The sequence below is a fragment of the Cricetulus griseus genome (genome assembly GCF_003668045.3).
Source record: "Cricetulus griseus strain 17A/GY chromosome 1 unlocalized genomic scaffold, alternate assembly CriGri-PICRH-1.0 chr1_1, whole genome shotgun sequence".
NCBI classification, from domain to species: Eukaryota; Metazoa; Chordata; class Mammalia; order Rodentia; family Cricetidae; genus Cricetulus; species Cricetulus griseus.
The window spans coordinates 83,603,074-83,619,605 of NW_023276807.1; the positions used below are offsets into that span (position 1 = coordinate 83,603,074).

The window sequence follows — 16,532 nt, forward strand, 5'->3', positions numbered from 1 at the left end:
TACTTGATGTGGGCAGATCTACACACTGAGCCACATCTCCAGCTTTTGGTTTTCCTTTTGAGACAGATTCTAAGTTGACCAGGTCAACCTGGCATTTGTGATCCTTCCTCACCCTCCGCAGTAGGTGAGATTATACATCAGCAGGGCCAGGTGTCTTAGTTACTGTTCTATTGCTGTGAAGAGACATGATGATCAAAGCAGCTTATAAAAGAAAGCATTGAACTGGGAGTTTATGGTTTCAGAGGATGAGTCCATGACAATCCTAGTGGGAACATAGCAACATGCAGGCATGGTGCTAAAGCTTACATCCTAATCCACAAGCAAAGTAGTGGGGAAGAAAAAGGAGGGGTGGGAGACATAGAAGAAGAGGGAAAGATTGAGCCTGGGCTCTTGAAACCTCAAAGCCCACCCCCAGTGACACACCTCCCCCAACAAGGCCTCCTAATCCTTAGTCATCAGTTCCAACGAGCCTATGAATGGAGTGTTTATCTAATTATTCTTTATCAATAAAAACTCAGGATTCAGATATCAGGGTAAGTACCTGAAGGATCAGAGAAGTGACACAGAAGCCACCAGTGACTTCCTCCTTCTCTCCCCTTCTTCCATTCAAAAAGGCCAAGACCTTCTCTATGTCCTCACCCTACTACTTCCTGTGTCTATCCGTCCTCAGTTCTGCAAAACCTCTATGGCTAATTTTGGTCAGCTAGGAGTGAGCTCCACCCTCTGATTAAAAATGAACTTTATTGGCAGTCTCAGGAGTGTCAGAATGCAATCAAAATATTATACAACATTTCCCCTTTTTGGTCTAAATAACAAAGGAAGATTTTACCTCTAACATAGTAAAACTACATACAATAAGAACAAGTATCAGGTAGAAATTACATTTACAATGTCCAATCTTATAAATTTTGAGATAATATTTATGCATTAAGAAATGTTTTAAAGAGTAAAAATAAAACCAAAGGATTATGAGATTAGTGACAATAGAATAGTCCCTTAATTTTGTTTTTCCTTCTATGCCATACCAGGTGACTCTTCTGACATGAGGCAGAGATTTTGAATTTTCCTTTAACAAGCATTCTTGGGTTTAGAGAGGAAAGGTCCACACTCCAACTCAAAAAGCTAGCTTTAATTTTTAATTGAACTGAGACTACAACAAACATTTGCCTTAGATGTCTGTAGAGAACAGCAGAAACAAACATTTGGGAAGATTTATGAAATTTTATTTTGTTGGAAATGTGCTATACCAATAGGACAATTTTCTCTTTTTCTTGGGACATTTTCTCTGGATGATTCTCCCTTCTCCTTCAGATGTCTCATTTGTCTCAGGGCCTTTAGATTCCTTAGTTGAAAACTTCATTCTCCTGGAACGACAAAAACAAAACCCTGCCCCAACACTAACTTTGGAAAGTTTCCTTTTCGGCAGGTTATATCTAATCAAATGAAAGGCATTATAAGTCTTATAAGTTAATTGAGAATGAATGTCAAGCTGTTTGATGAACTATTGCCTCTTTTAACCAAGAGGTCTCGCCTGTTCGAATCTAATCTTTATCAGTTTTGATGATATCCATAGCTATTCTCCTATGGAAACAAAAGCAAAATATCTTCCCCAACATAACATATGTCCTGATTTCCATTTTGAGGTCAAGACATCTTTAATGTATACAGGCTGGTTTAATCCAGCAGGTTTTTCTAGCATCCAATAGCTCTTCGTAGCTGTCATTTCTTTCTCATTAACATTTAAAAATTTAAAGTTAATAAAGCATTGTATAACCTATATCTGGAAGTCCTTATTACCCGTTTCTGTTTATTAAGCATATCTTTTAAAGTGCAATTAGATCTTTCTATAACTTCTTGCCCTGTAGGACTGTGTGGTGTACTTTAATATTCTTTATGTTGTAATATTTTTCATTTTACTTATCAGTCATAATTGTACAGATATCCCCATGATGGCCTTAACTTTTAATAAATGTCTAATTATAGAATCAGTCTTTTTAGAACTCAAAGCAGTTGCCCACTGAAATTGTGAATATGTATCTATGGTATGGTGTACATATTTTAATTTTCCAAACTCTACAAAATGAAACACATTCATTTGCCAAATTTCCTTTCTCTGAGTACCCTTTGGGTTATCTCCTGCAGGTAGTGGAGTTTGGTTATACAAAGAACAAGTAGGACATTTTCTTATAATTTCCTTGGCTTGTTGTCAAGTGATAGAAAAATCTTTCTTCAAACCCTTGCTATTAACATGGTGTTTCTTATGAAATTCTGAGGCTTCTAAAGCCCATTTCCTTCCAACACTTGATCGATTTCATCATTAGTTTTTGCTGGGTAGACCTGTGTGGAATCTGATATGTGCAGGCAGAGTTTCTCTGTTTCTCAGCAGCCATTCCCAAAGAACCAATCGGAGTCTTATCATTAATTATAAATGCTTGACTGATAGCTCAGGCTGGTTATTAGCTTACTCTTACATTTTAAATCAACCCGTATTTCTTACCTACCCTCTGCCACATGCCTGTACCTTCTTCTAACATGACAAGTTTACCTTGCTTCTCTCTGAGTCTCTTGGGACTTCCCAAACTCTGTCTTCCACCCTGTTTCTTTTGTCTGTCTGTCACACCTATACCACCTGCCTAGCTACCAACCAGTCAGCTCTTTTATTAAACCAATCAGAAGGTGCCTTGGCAAAGACACATCTTCACAGTGTACAAAAAGTTTATTCTAAAACAGATATGTGTTATATACAAAGGATAATTTCTATTTTTGATTATTTCTTGTAATTGAATAAATAACAAAGTTAATTTTGAATCATCTGGAATAAGTTCAGCAGTTTCAATATGTAAAACAACTCCTTCTTTGTACTGAGAATCAGTAACTATATTGAGAGGTTCTGGGAAATATAATAGTAGCATGAGAATAGCATGAACAGAATCATAAGGGCTTAGAGCCATTTTACTTAAATTTCCTGACTTATAACTTGCCTTTCCTGATTTATTTGCATCAGTATAGAATGTAGGGGCTCCAGAAATTTGTGTTCCATATATATTGTGAGGAAGGATCCAATTAGTTATTTTTATAAACTGAAGTCTCTTGGTTTTGAGATATTTGTTGCTAATCTCTCCAAAAAAATTATCGCAAGCTCTTTACCAATGTTCATTTTCTGTTCATAATGAGGAAATGTCAGCACTAGTAAAAGGTACCACAATTTCTTCTGGGTCTATTCCTGCTAATTGATGAAGTCTTAATTTTCCTTTCAGAATCAATTCAGAAACCTTTTCTACCTGGGTCTTTAATTTTTTACTCTGTTTGTGTGATAAAAATATCCATTCTAAGATATTGTTTTCTCTCTGCATAGGAATTCCTGTAGGGGAATATGTAGAAGGTAAAATAACCAGAATACACTCAAGCTCTGGATCTAAGCAATCCACATGTTCATCCTGTCATTTCTTTCCTACCAAAGAAACTCTCTTCCAGCCTCAGCTGATAATTTTCTTGTACTATTTAATCCTTATCATCTTGTAATGTTTGAAATAAATTACTTAGTTCTTGAGTTGCCAATCCAATTGTGGTCCATAGCAAGTTAATGTCTCCCAGCAATTTTTGAAAATTTTTAAGAGTTTGTAATTGATCTCTCCTAATTTGTACTTTCTGTGGTTGATTTTTTTTGTAAACCTATCTTATATCTTAGATAATTAATAAAATATCCTCTTTATATTTTTTTTCAGGAGCAATTTGTAATCCTCATTAAGGCAAAATTTTTCATCTTTAAACATTTTCTCTAATGTGTCTGCATTTGAATCAGCTAGTAAGATATCACCCATATAATGGTAAATTATAGATTAAGGAAACTAATTATGAATTATTTTCCATGGTTGTTGTACAAAATATTGACACAAGGTAGGGCTGTTCAACATCCCTTGTGGAAGAACTTTCCACTGATACCATTTAACAGGCAGGGAATTATTGTAAGTAGGCATTGTGAAAGCACACTTTTCCTCTATCCTGTTCTTGTAAAGGCATACTGAAAAAGCAGTCTTTTAAATCAATCACTATAATAGGTCATTCTTTAGGTAATGAGAAAGCAAGGTAATGCAAGGCTGTAAAGAGCCCATTGGCTGGATCACGTTACTAATAGCTCTCAGATCTGTTACCATTCTCCATTTTCTCCAGATTCCTTTTTAATAACAAATATAGTATAATTCCAAGGACTGGTTGATTTTTCTATATGAAGAGCATTTAGCTGCTTCTGTACCAGCTGTTCTAACACCTGTGATTTTCTTTTCTTTTCTTTCTTTCTTTCCTTTTTTTTCTTTTCTGGTTTTTTTTTTTGAGACAGTGTTTCTCTGTAGCTTTGTATCCTGTCATGGAACTTGCTCTGTAGATCAGGCTAGCCTTGAACTCACAGAGATCTACCTGCCTCTGTCACCTGAGTGCTGGGATTAAGGCAGGTGCCACCACTGCTCAGCAATGTCTGTAATTTTTCTGATGTCAAAGGCCATTATTACACCCAGACAGGTTTGTCAATTAACAATTTTAAAGGTAGGGCTGTTGATACCTTTGATAGATCAGCAGCTGTTATGTTTTGTCTTTGTACAACCTGAATGGTCAGTTGCAATAAAATAAAAATAAATTTAAAAATCATTAAAATACAAATAATAATAATAATAATAATAATAATAATAATAATAATAATAAATTAAAATAAATTAAAACCCATCCTTGATAACACTTTTCAATATTTTTTTGGGGGGGAATCATACATTAGTCTATGGTTTGTTTCTGAGATTAGAGCAATTTTTTAAAAAGATTTATTTACTATGTATACAGTATTCTGCTTGCATGTATCCCTGTAGGCCAGAAGAGGGCAGAAGATCACATTACAGATGTTTGTGAGCCACCATGTGGTTGCTGGGAATTAAACTCAGGACCTCTGGAAGAGCAACCAGTGCTCTTCTTCTTTTTTTTTTTAAGATTTTATTTATTTACTATGTATACAGTATTTTGCTTGCATGTATCCCTACAGGCCAGAAGAGGGCACAAGATCTCATTATAGATGGTTGTGAGGCACCACATGGTTGCTGGGAATTGAACTCAGGACCTCTGGAAGAGCAGTCAGTGTTCTTAACCACTGAGCCATCTCTCCAGCCCAAGATTGAAGGAATATTAATCTAGGCATTCTATTGCTGTAACAAATCATGTCTCCATAAATTCATTGCTATATTAGCCACATATAGCTTTAATTTTCCTCTCTGTCCTCTGGCCCTATACACTTGTACCATCTTGTGCTTTGTTTTACCTAAGACAAAGTTCAATCCCTAGAAACTGAACATTTATCTCCTGAAGAGGCCAATTTGGATGCCAAGATTTTGGTGCAGTTATTGTTACATCTGTGTATATCAAACCCCTAATTTTAATGCCATTTATTTATATTTTTAACTTTGGTTTTTGATCATTTATAGAAGTTGGCCAAAATACTTGTTTTATGGTCTCTCTTCAAAATTTCATTTCATCAAATGAAACTGATCAATATAGCTGTTGGGTTTTTTTTCTATCCAGGGCACTGTCTTGACTCTTGGAGGAGTTTCCCCAATGATTGAACCAAATTTGACATGGGGCCTGTGAGAGGCCCCCTAAGGCATTTCTAATGGCAAAAGGTTACCTTGCCTATGGCATGTCAGTCTGTATTCATTAGTCCAATGTCAGCCTTTGCCAGACTTTCTGCATATCCCAGAAGGCTGAGTCCTTCTGTTTGGATTATTTCTAGAAAAAAAAAAAACATTGTTCTTAGGAATGCCTTGCCTACAATCACTTTTCAGATGGTGTGGTTTTCCACAATTAAAACATCTAACTTTTTGATTTTTCTTAAAATTTTTAGAAATCACTTCTCTATCCAAGTATCATCATAAGCGTGAGATCCAATGTCAAATGTATTTCTAATCCACTAACGACCTAATCATCCTTTTACATTCTGAGTTAGCATTTTCAAAAGCCAAAGATTCAATTAATATTTGTCTAACTTCAGGATCTTATATCATTCTATTTTCAGTTGAAGTCAATCTTTATTAAAGAAAAAAAAACAATAGTGAAGGCTTCTTTGGGGCCTTGTATAATTTTAGTAAATGACTTAGTCCTTTTTTCTGATTCTTCAACCCTGTCCCAAATATTCAAAGCTGCTGTACGACATAGGACCAAGGTGTGATCATCAAATGTAACTTGTCTTTGCAAACCAGCAAACTGGGCCTCATCAAGAAACTGTTCTTAGGAAATTTCCATACATTTAGCCCTACTTTGTTGTTCTATGAGCCTAGCTTCATTTCCCTACCATGTTTTCCATTATAACTCAGGACCAGATTCCAATACTGCAGTAACTTAGTCTTTCCAGTCTTGTGAAATAATTCTGTTCCAAATAGCCCGTGAATTTAACATCTGCTTTACAAAAGGTGAATGCATACCATATAATACTATGGCTTCCTTGAATCTCTTCAAATCTAACATTTCTATAGGATCCCATTTAACTGTTTCATAGTCTTGGGTGGTGGTCATTTTTGAATGGTAACTGGATAAATTAAGGTTGGGTTTCTACTAGCCTTGGGCCACTCTTTAGTTTCATAATGCAATGGTGCAGTAGGTTCTAATCTAAATGCTTCTGTGTGTGATGTTTTTATTAATTTCATTAGTAGGTCTTTCTAAGAATTGTACTTTGCCAGTCAGTTTTTCAATATTGACACCAATATCAAACGACCTTTTAAAGGATAAAACATGAATTACCAAATTGATAATGATTATAATTGACATTATGTCAATCGCAGCTAAGTTGATTATTTCTTCATTTAATTGCTCTATGTTTAAACCATCCATTGTGGAACTGTACAGAAACCTAATTCCCTCTATCATAATATTGTTCCCCATTCTTTTTTTTTTTTTTTTTTTTTTTTTTTTTTTTTTTTTTGGTTTTTCGAGACAGGGTTTCTCTGTGGCTTTGGAGCCTGTCCTGGAACTAGCTCTTGTAGACCAGGCCGGTCTCGAACTCACAGAGATCCGCCTGCCTCTGTTTCCCGAGTGCTGGGATTAAAGGAGTGCACCACCAACGCCCGGCTTGTTCCCCATTCTAATGTGGGAAAAAGCCTTTTAAAAACAACAAAAACAAAAACTAATTCCAACCCCCGCCTTAAGATTCCCAGGCATCTCATCAGACTGCTGACAGTAACAGTGAAGTGTGAGGCTGGCTGTCGCTGTGCAGCGTGGCTGAGCAGAAAACGCAGGCAGTGCACGGCTTGGCTGAGGGCCACTGCAGCTGACCTGGTGTGGCAGTGGCCTAAGGAGGGAGCCCACGGGAAGCCTGTAACTCATGGAGAGAGGGGGCCAGCCACCTGAAAAGTGGACATGGGGGACATGCAGAAGCACCTGCGGTGGAAAGTTAGGGCACGGTTGCCTGAAGGATAGAGTTGGCACGCAGTGGAGATGGGCAGCTAACTCTGGTGGCATTCAGAGCCCAGGTACCTGTGGAGTTTGAGGTTGGGGCCAAGCAGTAAGCTAGAGGCTGTTGTAGAGAGACTGCAACAGGAAAATCCTAGACTCACTCAGAGGGCCTGAGGTGAAGGAAGAAAAGCCAGTCAGTGTTGGCCCTATCAGCTTCAAAGCCGGAGAGAGTGGTTACCTCACGATTTGGTACCCCAAGTTGCATGCCAGATGAAGTGTTTATATAATTAATCTTTATCAATAAAAACTCGGGGTCAGATATCAGGGTAAGAACATGAATAATCGGAGAAGCAGCAGAGAAGTGACTAGTGACCACCTATCTATCACTCCTCGATTCAAAAAAGCCAAGAAGACCCTCTCTACACCCCACCCTATTACTTCCTGTGTCTCTCTACCCTCAGTCTTCCAAAACCTCTATGATTAATTTTGGTCAGCTAGTAGCTAGCTCCATTCTCTGATTCAAAACAAACTTTTTTGACAGTCTCAGGAGCATCAGAAAGTGATAAAAATATCACACAACATATGGGGCCATTCTCATTCAAACCACCACACCAGGCTAAATATAACTTTTACATCTATCAAAAGTATTCTAGAGCTGAGCTTGAAAAGTATTTTGTTTCCACAGGCAAAACTACTTCAGCTGTGACTCAAAACCAACAAGTCTTTTTGTGGCTTATCACTGATAAGTCTTGTGTGGTTTTGTCATGAACACAAGAAGTATCCCCAAAGCAGGTACAAAACATGCAATCCTCCTTAAAATCCAAAGTTTATCCAGAGATAGTCCAAGAATGCAAAGCCCTGAACATCAACAAAGCAAAGAAGGTGGGACAATGAAGACAAGCTTGCTGAGGTTGGCACGGTTGGATAGATGACTGGGTGGACTCCTGGCTGGCCTGAGAAGCCCGGAGAGGGTGTTCTCATGGCCACAAAGACATAAAGACCCCAAACAAGGTGAGAAGAGAACTTCATTCCTACTTCTTTTTTATGACAGGCCACACAAATGGAAGATACGAGGAATAAGAACTATTCTTTGGGCAGCAGGCCATCAACCAAATGTATCATAACAAAACTCCTGAGAGTCGCAATTTGAAGAATTGATTCTAACAAATGTTCTCCTGGCAATCCAAAATTAGAAAGGAATAGACAAGAAAAACTTTCCATCTTCCATCCTCATCAGCTTTCTGTTGCTGTGATAAAACAAGTGACCCAAAGAAACCTGGACTTGGCTGCCAGATAACAGTCCATCACCGAGGGAAACCAAGGCAGGAACTCAGAGTAGGAGCTTGAAGCAAAAACCAAGGGATGGTGCTTGCTGGCTTCTTCCAGGCTCTCTGCCAGTTATTTTTCTTCTATAACCCAGGCCCACTGGCTCAGGGATGGCAGTGAGATGGGCCCTCCTACATCAATTAACGACAGGGAAATGCCCCCACAGCCTTGTCCATAGGCCAGGCTCATGAACGAAATTCCTCTATTGAGGTTCCCTCTCCCCAGGTGCATCAACTTGACAGCTGAAGCTCATTACGACGCCTTTCTTTTTCAGTGGGGTGAAACAGAGATCTGGGACAGTGCTAAGAATTCTGCCATGCTGCCATGCTCACTCTGTAGAGGCTGGACTCATTGTAATCCTTGCTGGGGGTGGGGGGATCAAAGTTACAGTAATCCTCCTGCCCCAAGACTCCAAATATTGAGATTACAGATATGAGCTACCATGTCCTCCCTCTCGCTACTGGGGTTTGTAGTTTTTCAGGACCCCACCTGAAGACGTGGAGTAAGGAAGGTATTGTGGACTGTTGTCCTCCTAGCCCAACAGCCATTGCTGTCTTAGAGAAGTTGAGGTTAGTCCTAAGAGACCCCAAAATTAGATCTGTTAACTTTCCCACATAGGAGGGGGTGCACCACCAGATCCTCACCTGAGACCCCAGCTGTCTCCTCTATGCCTCCCTCACCGATATGAGTAACTCTACCCCAGCTGGGTGTGATTTGGAAAGCTGAGAGTACACAGAGAATGGGAAGTTAGCTGAAAAGGCTCCACCTATGCAGCTGGGGTGAGATTTCAGTGATATGGCCATCTGGGAGCCACTCACACTTCGGCCGGTAACCCTTCCCCATTCTCCTATACAAAGCCACACGAACTCATTGATTCACCAAGCTAGAGTAGAATGGAATCCTTTGCTGCTGCTGGCACCCTATCGGAGGTGACCAGGTATTCATTTGCCCTTCTCCAGGAGAAATTCAGGCAACAAGGGGTGCCTCAGGCTTTCAGGATCCCATCTCTGTTGCCAGAAACTGCAAGGCAGAAAAATTCCACTTCTGCCCTTTGAGTGTCCCTGCTGGGTCTAAGATTAAACAGAGATGACAGAGATTAGCAGGAGAAAAGTATAAGACAAATTTTATGTGACATGGGAGCCAAAAGAAAGAAAGAAAGAAAAAAACCCAACTCTGAAGACCAAAACAAAGAGTTACTGTAGGTCATGTATGTAATGTCTTGATCAAAGGTAAATGAGCTGTGAATATGTGATGAGGCACTGGGGCTGGGCAGTTGGAAGGCCAGGGCAGTTATCAGGGCTTGTGTGTGCAGAATTCCTTCCACCCCGCTTCCTTTCCTCCAGAGCAGGGATGCTACTCTTTTCCAGGGCCAGAGTGCATCTTTCACAGAGGGTGGTTGGCTTCTGCTTTTAACCAACAGCACTGAAGGTCAAAGTGATTTTTTAAATTGGTGTCTAACTTGTAATGGCCTATTATTATTACTATTATTATTATTGTGAGGAGGAGGGGCTGCCAAAGCACTCCTGTGGAGGTCAGAGGGCATATTTGGAAGTTGGTTTCTCCTTGATCTCAGGTCTCCAGGCTTGCTCAGCAAGCCTCTTTACTTATGAGCCATCTCTCGAACTTTTAAAAGGGGGTTAAAAAAGGCATAGATATAACATATATATATATATATATATATATATATATATATATCCTTATTTACTTTGAGACAGAGTCTCTCTCTGTGTAGCCCTGGCTGTTCTGAAATTTTCTCAGCAGGTTAGGCTGGCCTCAAAGCTACAGAAACCCACCTGCTTCTGAGGACTGGGACTAAAGGCCTGCACCTCCTGGCAGCATAAATATTTTCAAATTTTATTTAATTTTATGTGTATGTGTATGGGTGTTTGAGCATACTGTGTGCCCCATGTGTGTAGAGATAAAGTTTTTAAAAATTAGTGAAACTTGGGGCTGGAGAGATGGCTCAGCAGTTAAGAGCACTGACTGCTCTTCCAGAGGATCTAGGTTCAATTCCCAGCACCCACGTGGTGACACACAATCGTCTTTAACTCCAGTTCCAGGAGTTTCAATGTCCCCTTCTCGCCTCTGTGGGTACTGCATATGTATGGTGCACAAACATATACTCAACTCCCCTACCCCAACACACACATAAGTAAAAAAATGAAGGAAATAATAAAAAAAAGAGTGGAACTTGCAGAGAAATGACTCACTGTGTAAAGACACCTGCCACCAAGCCAGATGGCCTGAGTTCGGTCTCTGGGACCCACATGATGGGAGCTTGACTCCTGCAAGTTGTTTTGTGCCCTTCACCTGTGCACTCTCCCAACACAATAACGCACTCAAAGACATAATAAGTAAATGCAAAACAAAATTTGGGATTAGCTTTAGCAACAGGGCCACTTGACTTACGGTTGTATGGACTAAAAAAATAAACAGAAAGCATCAAGAAGAGCATTGATCTGAAGGAAGTATAACACGGAGAAAATTTGTTTCTGAAAACAAATCTGTGGCTTTGTGGACAGATCACATGGTGCTGCTGGGGACCCCTCTGACGCCACAAGGACTCGTAAGTCTCTTGGATAGTCTTACATTTGTGTTTGATGTATCTGGAGATGTTTGTGCCATAACAAAGATGTGGTTGGTGGCAGATGCCTTTAAGTCTAGCACTTGGGCAGCAGAGGCAGGAGGCAGGCAGATCTCTGAGTTTGAGACCAGCCTGGTCTACATAGTGAGCTCCACACCAGCCAGGGCTACATAGTGAGACCCTGTCTTTACATGAAGGATTTGGCATGGATAATGGGCACATTACCCTTTTGGAAAAGCTGGAGAAGGGATATTGTGAACATACTTTAAAAAAAAAACATATATATGTATGCATGTGTGTATATGTGTGTGCACATGTGTCCATGCATGTGCATGTGTGTACATATGTGATGTGGGTTCTAGGGACTGAACTCAGGTCATAGGGCCTCTGAACAGTAAGTCCTTTAACTGTTGAGCCCCCTCGTCAGCCTGAACACATGTTCTTTTCAAGCAGGTTAGTTGAGGAAAGCAGTTACACAGGCAAGGATCAAATACTGATGTCCCTAAAGCTCTCTGTGACTGAGCACTCCTGGAAGCCTTGTCCTCATAGGGGCCTGGGAACCCCCCGTTTCGAGACCACTGGGATAAAGGAAGAAAAGGGCAGATCTGCCTTAAGAATATATTGCCACCTAGTGGTGACTCCTCAAGTCATAGACACAAGGACCTAAAAGTTCCCTTGACCTTTGGAAGGACAAGTGTGGGAAGGACATTTGAAGGTTCAGCTCCTTGTATCAAAATGCCCATCGCTGAAATGATATGAGACCCATTTCTGAAAAAAGTCCTCCGGGTTATGATGTGTTATTCCCACAGACGAAGCCATGGAGGATAAGCGAGGGTTAATTAATCCACAATTCTGTTTTTATTTATTCATTCAAAATCCATCTAGTAAGCATTATTACAGAACCAGCACTATCCTAGGCTTCAAGCAGGGGCTTGGTTCGTGGGTGAATTAAAAACGCCTGAGATGCCTGTTCTTAAATCAATCATAGTCCGATGGCACTGAATTGTGAAAGGTGGAAGCAGGGTTTTATCACAACCACTAAAACAGGACAGTAAACACAGATGTCAGAGGAGGTCAGACATGGAGAAAGTTGATTTCCAAGCAAAATGACTCACTGGGTGACAATGTCAGCTGAAAGAAGGGCTTGCTCTTCCCTCCCCTCTGACTCTGCTACTTGTAACCTGCTGCGGCTTGGAAAGCAGAGAAGGTACCTTGTATTTATTGTGAAGGTAAGTGGCCCCAGTCCCGGCAGCTCCCTGGTGAGGGGGGTTAGGTACCAGTACTAGTGAGGGCTACATGTATGTCGCCCTGTGCTGAGCCATGGCAGCTGAGTTAGCTGGTGCATGCTGTGTGGCAGCCTCATGGCAGAACAGTTGTACTGTAGTGAACAGAACTTCCGGAAGTGCTCTGTGTTATCACAGCTGTCTCCCTTCCCAGCCTTGTATTAGGCCCTCCCTCCTTGAGCAGGACACTGTAGAAATGAGGGGCACTTTTTGTTTGATTTTTGCTTTTCTGTTTCCTGAGCATTCCCAGCTCCTGACTCAAGTTGCTCTGGTAGCTCTATGTGACCCTGTCTGTACACGAATTCCTTCGAATTCATCTCAGATTTCCTTCTCCATTCCTCATCCGTGCTATCTACACGCTCTTAGCTGGTGTCCTGCAGACAGACATGTCTCTAGGAGAAGTGACACTTTAGTGTTCAGAGTACTTCTAATGACATTACTGGGAGCTGGGCATGGTGGCACACACCCATACCAGTACCCAGAAGTAAGAGGCAATGGATTTCTGTGAGTTTGAGGTCAGGTTGGTCTATACAAAGAGTTCTAGGCCAGCCATGATTATATAGGAAGACTCTGCCTCAAAAAAAAAAAAAAATCAACAAAACAAAATAACTCTTCTTCACAAAACAACAAACAACATAGAAACAAACAAAAACACCCACTATATTTACCTTCCCTCTCCCTACTGGGATGTGAGCTTCATGAGGACAGGTGTTGTGCTGGTTTACTGAATCAGACTTGAAATGAGGTTAAGTGCTCAATAAATATTTGTGAATGAACTTCGTGAAAATCCTTCCCATGCCTCATACGGCCAATCTTAATAAGCACAGCCACTCTGGCCCAGTTTTCCTAAACAGATTCCAACTGTTTCACTTGGCAGCTCATGAGGGCTGCTACTGTCTTGGTTCCAGAAATGGATGTGAAGGCACAAGCTCAGGGCCCACGCTTCTCTGGGACTGGAAGTGAGGTATGGATGAGGTGCACAAGGCTGGGACTTCTAACCGATGAGGCCAAGCTGAACATGCCTATAAGTGCCAAAGGTGGAAACAGCTCAGCAGAAAAGTGACTGTCTCAGATTGAAATACCTACCCCATATGTTGACCTGGCTATGATAACTCACAGTTAACCTTATAGAAGATGTTGGAGAACTACTCCCTCCCTTTTTTTTTTAACTAGGTTATATATAGCTAGGAGATATATATATATATATATATATATATATATATATCGCTTTGGCTGTCCTGGAACTTAATACATAGACCAGGCTGCCTTCAAATCCAGAGATCCAGCTGTCTCTGTCTCCCAAGTGCTGGGATTAAAGGTGTGCACCACCACAACAGCATATCTTGTTTTTGTCTTAAAGGATACAGAAAAAAATTTACAAATGAAATAAACATAATGTTTGGAATTTACTTCAGGATAATCTTGGTGGAGAGAGTAGCTAGAAAAGTAAAGTGAAGCTGACTACTGTGAAGACTGCTTGTATGCACATAGAAATTCGTTATATGAATGCTTATTTTATGTGTTAAAAGTTTTCAATAATGGGTCAGAATGAAAACATTAAGAGAAAAGGGAAAACATAGTATTTCTCCTGGTCTTCAATATATCAGACCCAAAGCTAATACCTAAATTTCAGGAGGCATGTTTACAAAAATGTATATCTGGCGTTCCAGATCTGAATCTTGGCAGTTGGAGGCTTTCGAGAGGATTCATCCCCTCTGACAGCCGGGAATCGCACAGTACATCAGGGGCCCTGGGCTTTGTCCTGCTCCATCTACACAATCCAGACCACAGAAATAGGCTGAAAACAACGGGCTTCATCTACTTTAGAATGCTCTTGTACAACTCGATTTCCAAGAAGAAATTTGGATTCAGGACAGTTTTTTTTTTTCAGCCCGGCCTAAAAAAACAAAAAACCAATTTTTGGCTCCAGTTCTAGCATCTCAAAACGACGAGTAGCAAAATTCCTGAGAGCAATTAGATTTTTATTGAATGGAGGCAAAGAATGCAATTATCCAGCATAGAGCAGTTGCTACACAGTGGGATTTTCTGCAATGAGGGAAGAGCTGTGTGTCCAGCCACATATGGCTACTGACTTGAAATGTGTTGATGTGATTAGGAGACAGAATGCCTGTAACCCAGGAGTTCAGTAGAGGCAGAGCATCGTGAGTCCAAGGCCAACTTGAGCCACATGAGCCTCTGCTTCCAACTAACAGGAGCAACTGCATTTTTTTTTTTTAATTAATTCAAGTTAGGGAACAAGCTTGTTTCACATGTAAGTCCCTTCTCCCTCTCCCTCCCCTCAGCCCCATCCCTCCTCCCTCACCCCCAACCTTCCCCCCACCCCATCCCCCATTTCCCCAACTGCATTTTTTATAAAACTTTATTTAAATTAGAAACAATCTTATTTTACATATCAATCCTAGTTCCCTCTCCCTCCCATCCTTCCATGCCCCCCACCAACCCCACATTCCACCCCCCATCCACTCCCCAGAGAGAGTGAGACCCTTCCATGAGGGACCATCAAAATCTGTCATTTGGGGCAGGGCCTAGGCCCTCCCCTGTGTGTCTAGGCTGAGAGAGTGTCCCTCCATGGGGAATAGGCTCCCGAAGTCCATTCGTACACTAGGAATAAATACTGGTTCCACTGCGCCAGAGGCCCCATAGACTTCCCAGGCCTCCTAACTGACACCCACATTCAGGGGGCTTAGTTTGGTCCTATGCTGGTTCCCCAGCTGTCAGACTTGGGTCTGTGAGCTCCCACTCGCTCAGGTCAGCTGGGAGCGACTGCATTTTAAGTTTCGCTTAATTTAATTTTATCTTAAATTTTTGTTGTTATTTGATTTGTTTTGAGGCAGCGTCTCACTTTGTAGCCTTGGCTGCTCTGGCACTCACTATATAGAGCAGGCTGGTTTCAAACACACCCCCACAGGCCGTTAGTTGACTGTTGTATATGACCGTTGTGTATGACTGTGGTGTGCATGGCACGGTGCATACATGGAGGTCAGTTGACAACTTCGTATGTCAGTGCTCATCTTGAAACAAGGTATTTTGAGCTTGTCTCTACCTGCCATCTTCCCTAGAAGGGACTACAGATGTGTGGGTGCTCTGTATGTGGGTTCTGGGGATTTGAACTTTGATCCTTACACTTGCATATCAAGTACCTTACCCAAGGAGTCATTTCTGCAGCTCCAATTTTAGTTTTTGTTGTTCTTGTTGTTTTAAGAGTAAAGCCATTCTTTTTTCATTTTTTAAAAAAAGATTTATTTATTACATATACAGTATTCTGTTTGCATGTTTGCCAGCACACCAGAAGACGGCATCAGATACTATTATAGATGGTTGTAAGCCACCATGTGGTTGCTGGGAATTGAATTCATACCCCTGGAAGAGCAGTCTTACATAAACAAACAGATCCAACCCTTTCAAAACAAAGCTTGTGTGGGTTTTGCCCATGCTGTAGGAAGACCTTATCTATTCCACTCCCGCCCCCCACTTGCTTTCCCCCCTTCTTTCTTATTTCTCCCCTCTGTTTCCTTCCTTTCATGGTAAGGATACAGTCAGGGCTTAATGCATGCTAGACCATGGCCTTATTGAACCACATCTCCTGCCTATTTGTTTGTTTGCAGTCTTTTTTGAGACAAATTTTCACTTTGTAGCCAAAGCTGTCCTAGAACTCAGCCTATAGCACAAGCTAACCTCAAATTTGCAGTGTTCCTCCTTCCACAGGCTCCAGGGTGTTGGGATTATAGGCATAGCTCCCCTCCCTCTCTCATAGGCCCAATACAAACTGTAGTGTCCCTCTGACAGCCCAGTGCTTGTTCCACTGTGTCATCAGGGGAATAGAGCCCCCAGCCTGGGTGGAAACTCTTTGGTCAAGCATCCATCCTACCTCAGGTTTCCAAGGCTCTCCCCTGATTGGT

At 41.0% G+C, this 16,532-nt stretch overlaps 1 long non-coding RNA gene across 1 annotated transcript in view; it reads right to left on the reverse strand.

The window, feature by feature from the left end:
- Positions 1–942: 942 nt before the first annotated feature.
- Positions 943–16,532, reverse strand: part of LOC107978183 — a 91,682-nt gene continuing 76,092 nt past the window's right edge. Inside the window, exons 3-4 of the long non-coding RNA XR_003479654.2 lie at positions 5,660–5,760; positions 943–1,364 (exon numbers count right to left, since the gene is read on the reverse strand). This is a non-coding gene — a long non-coding RNA (uncharacterized LOC107978183). The remainder of the gene's footprint in view (positions 1,365–5,659; positions 5,761–16,532) is intronic.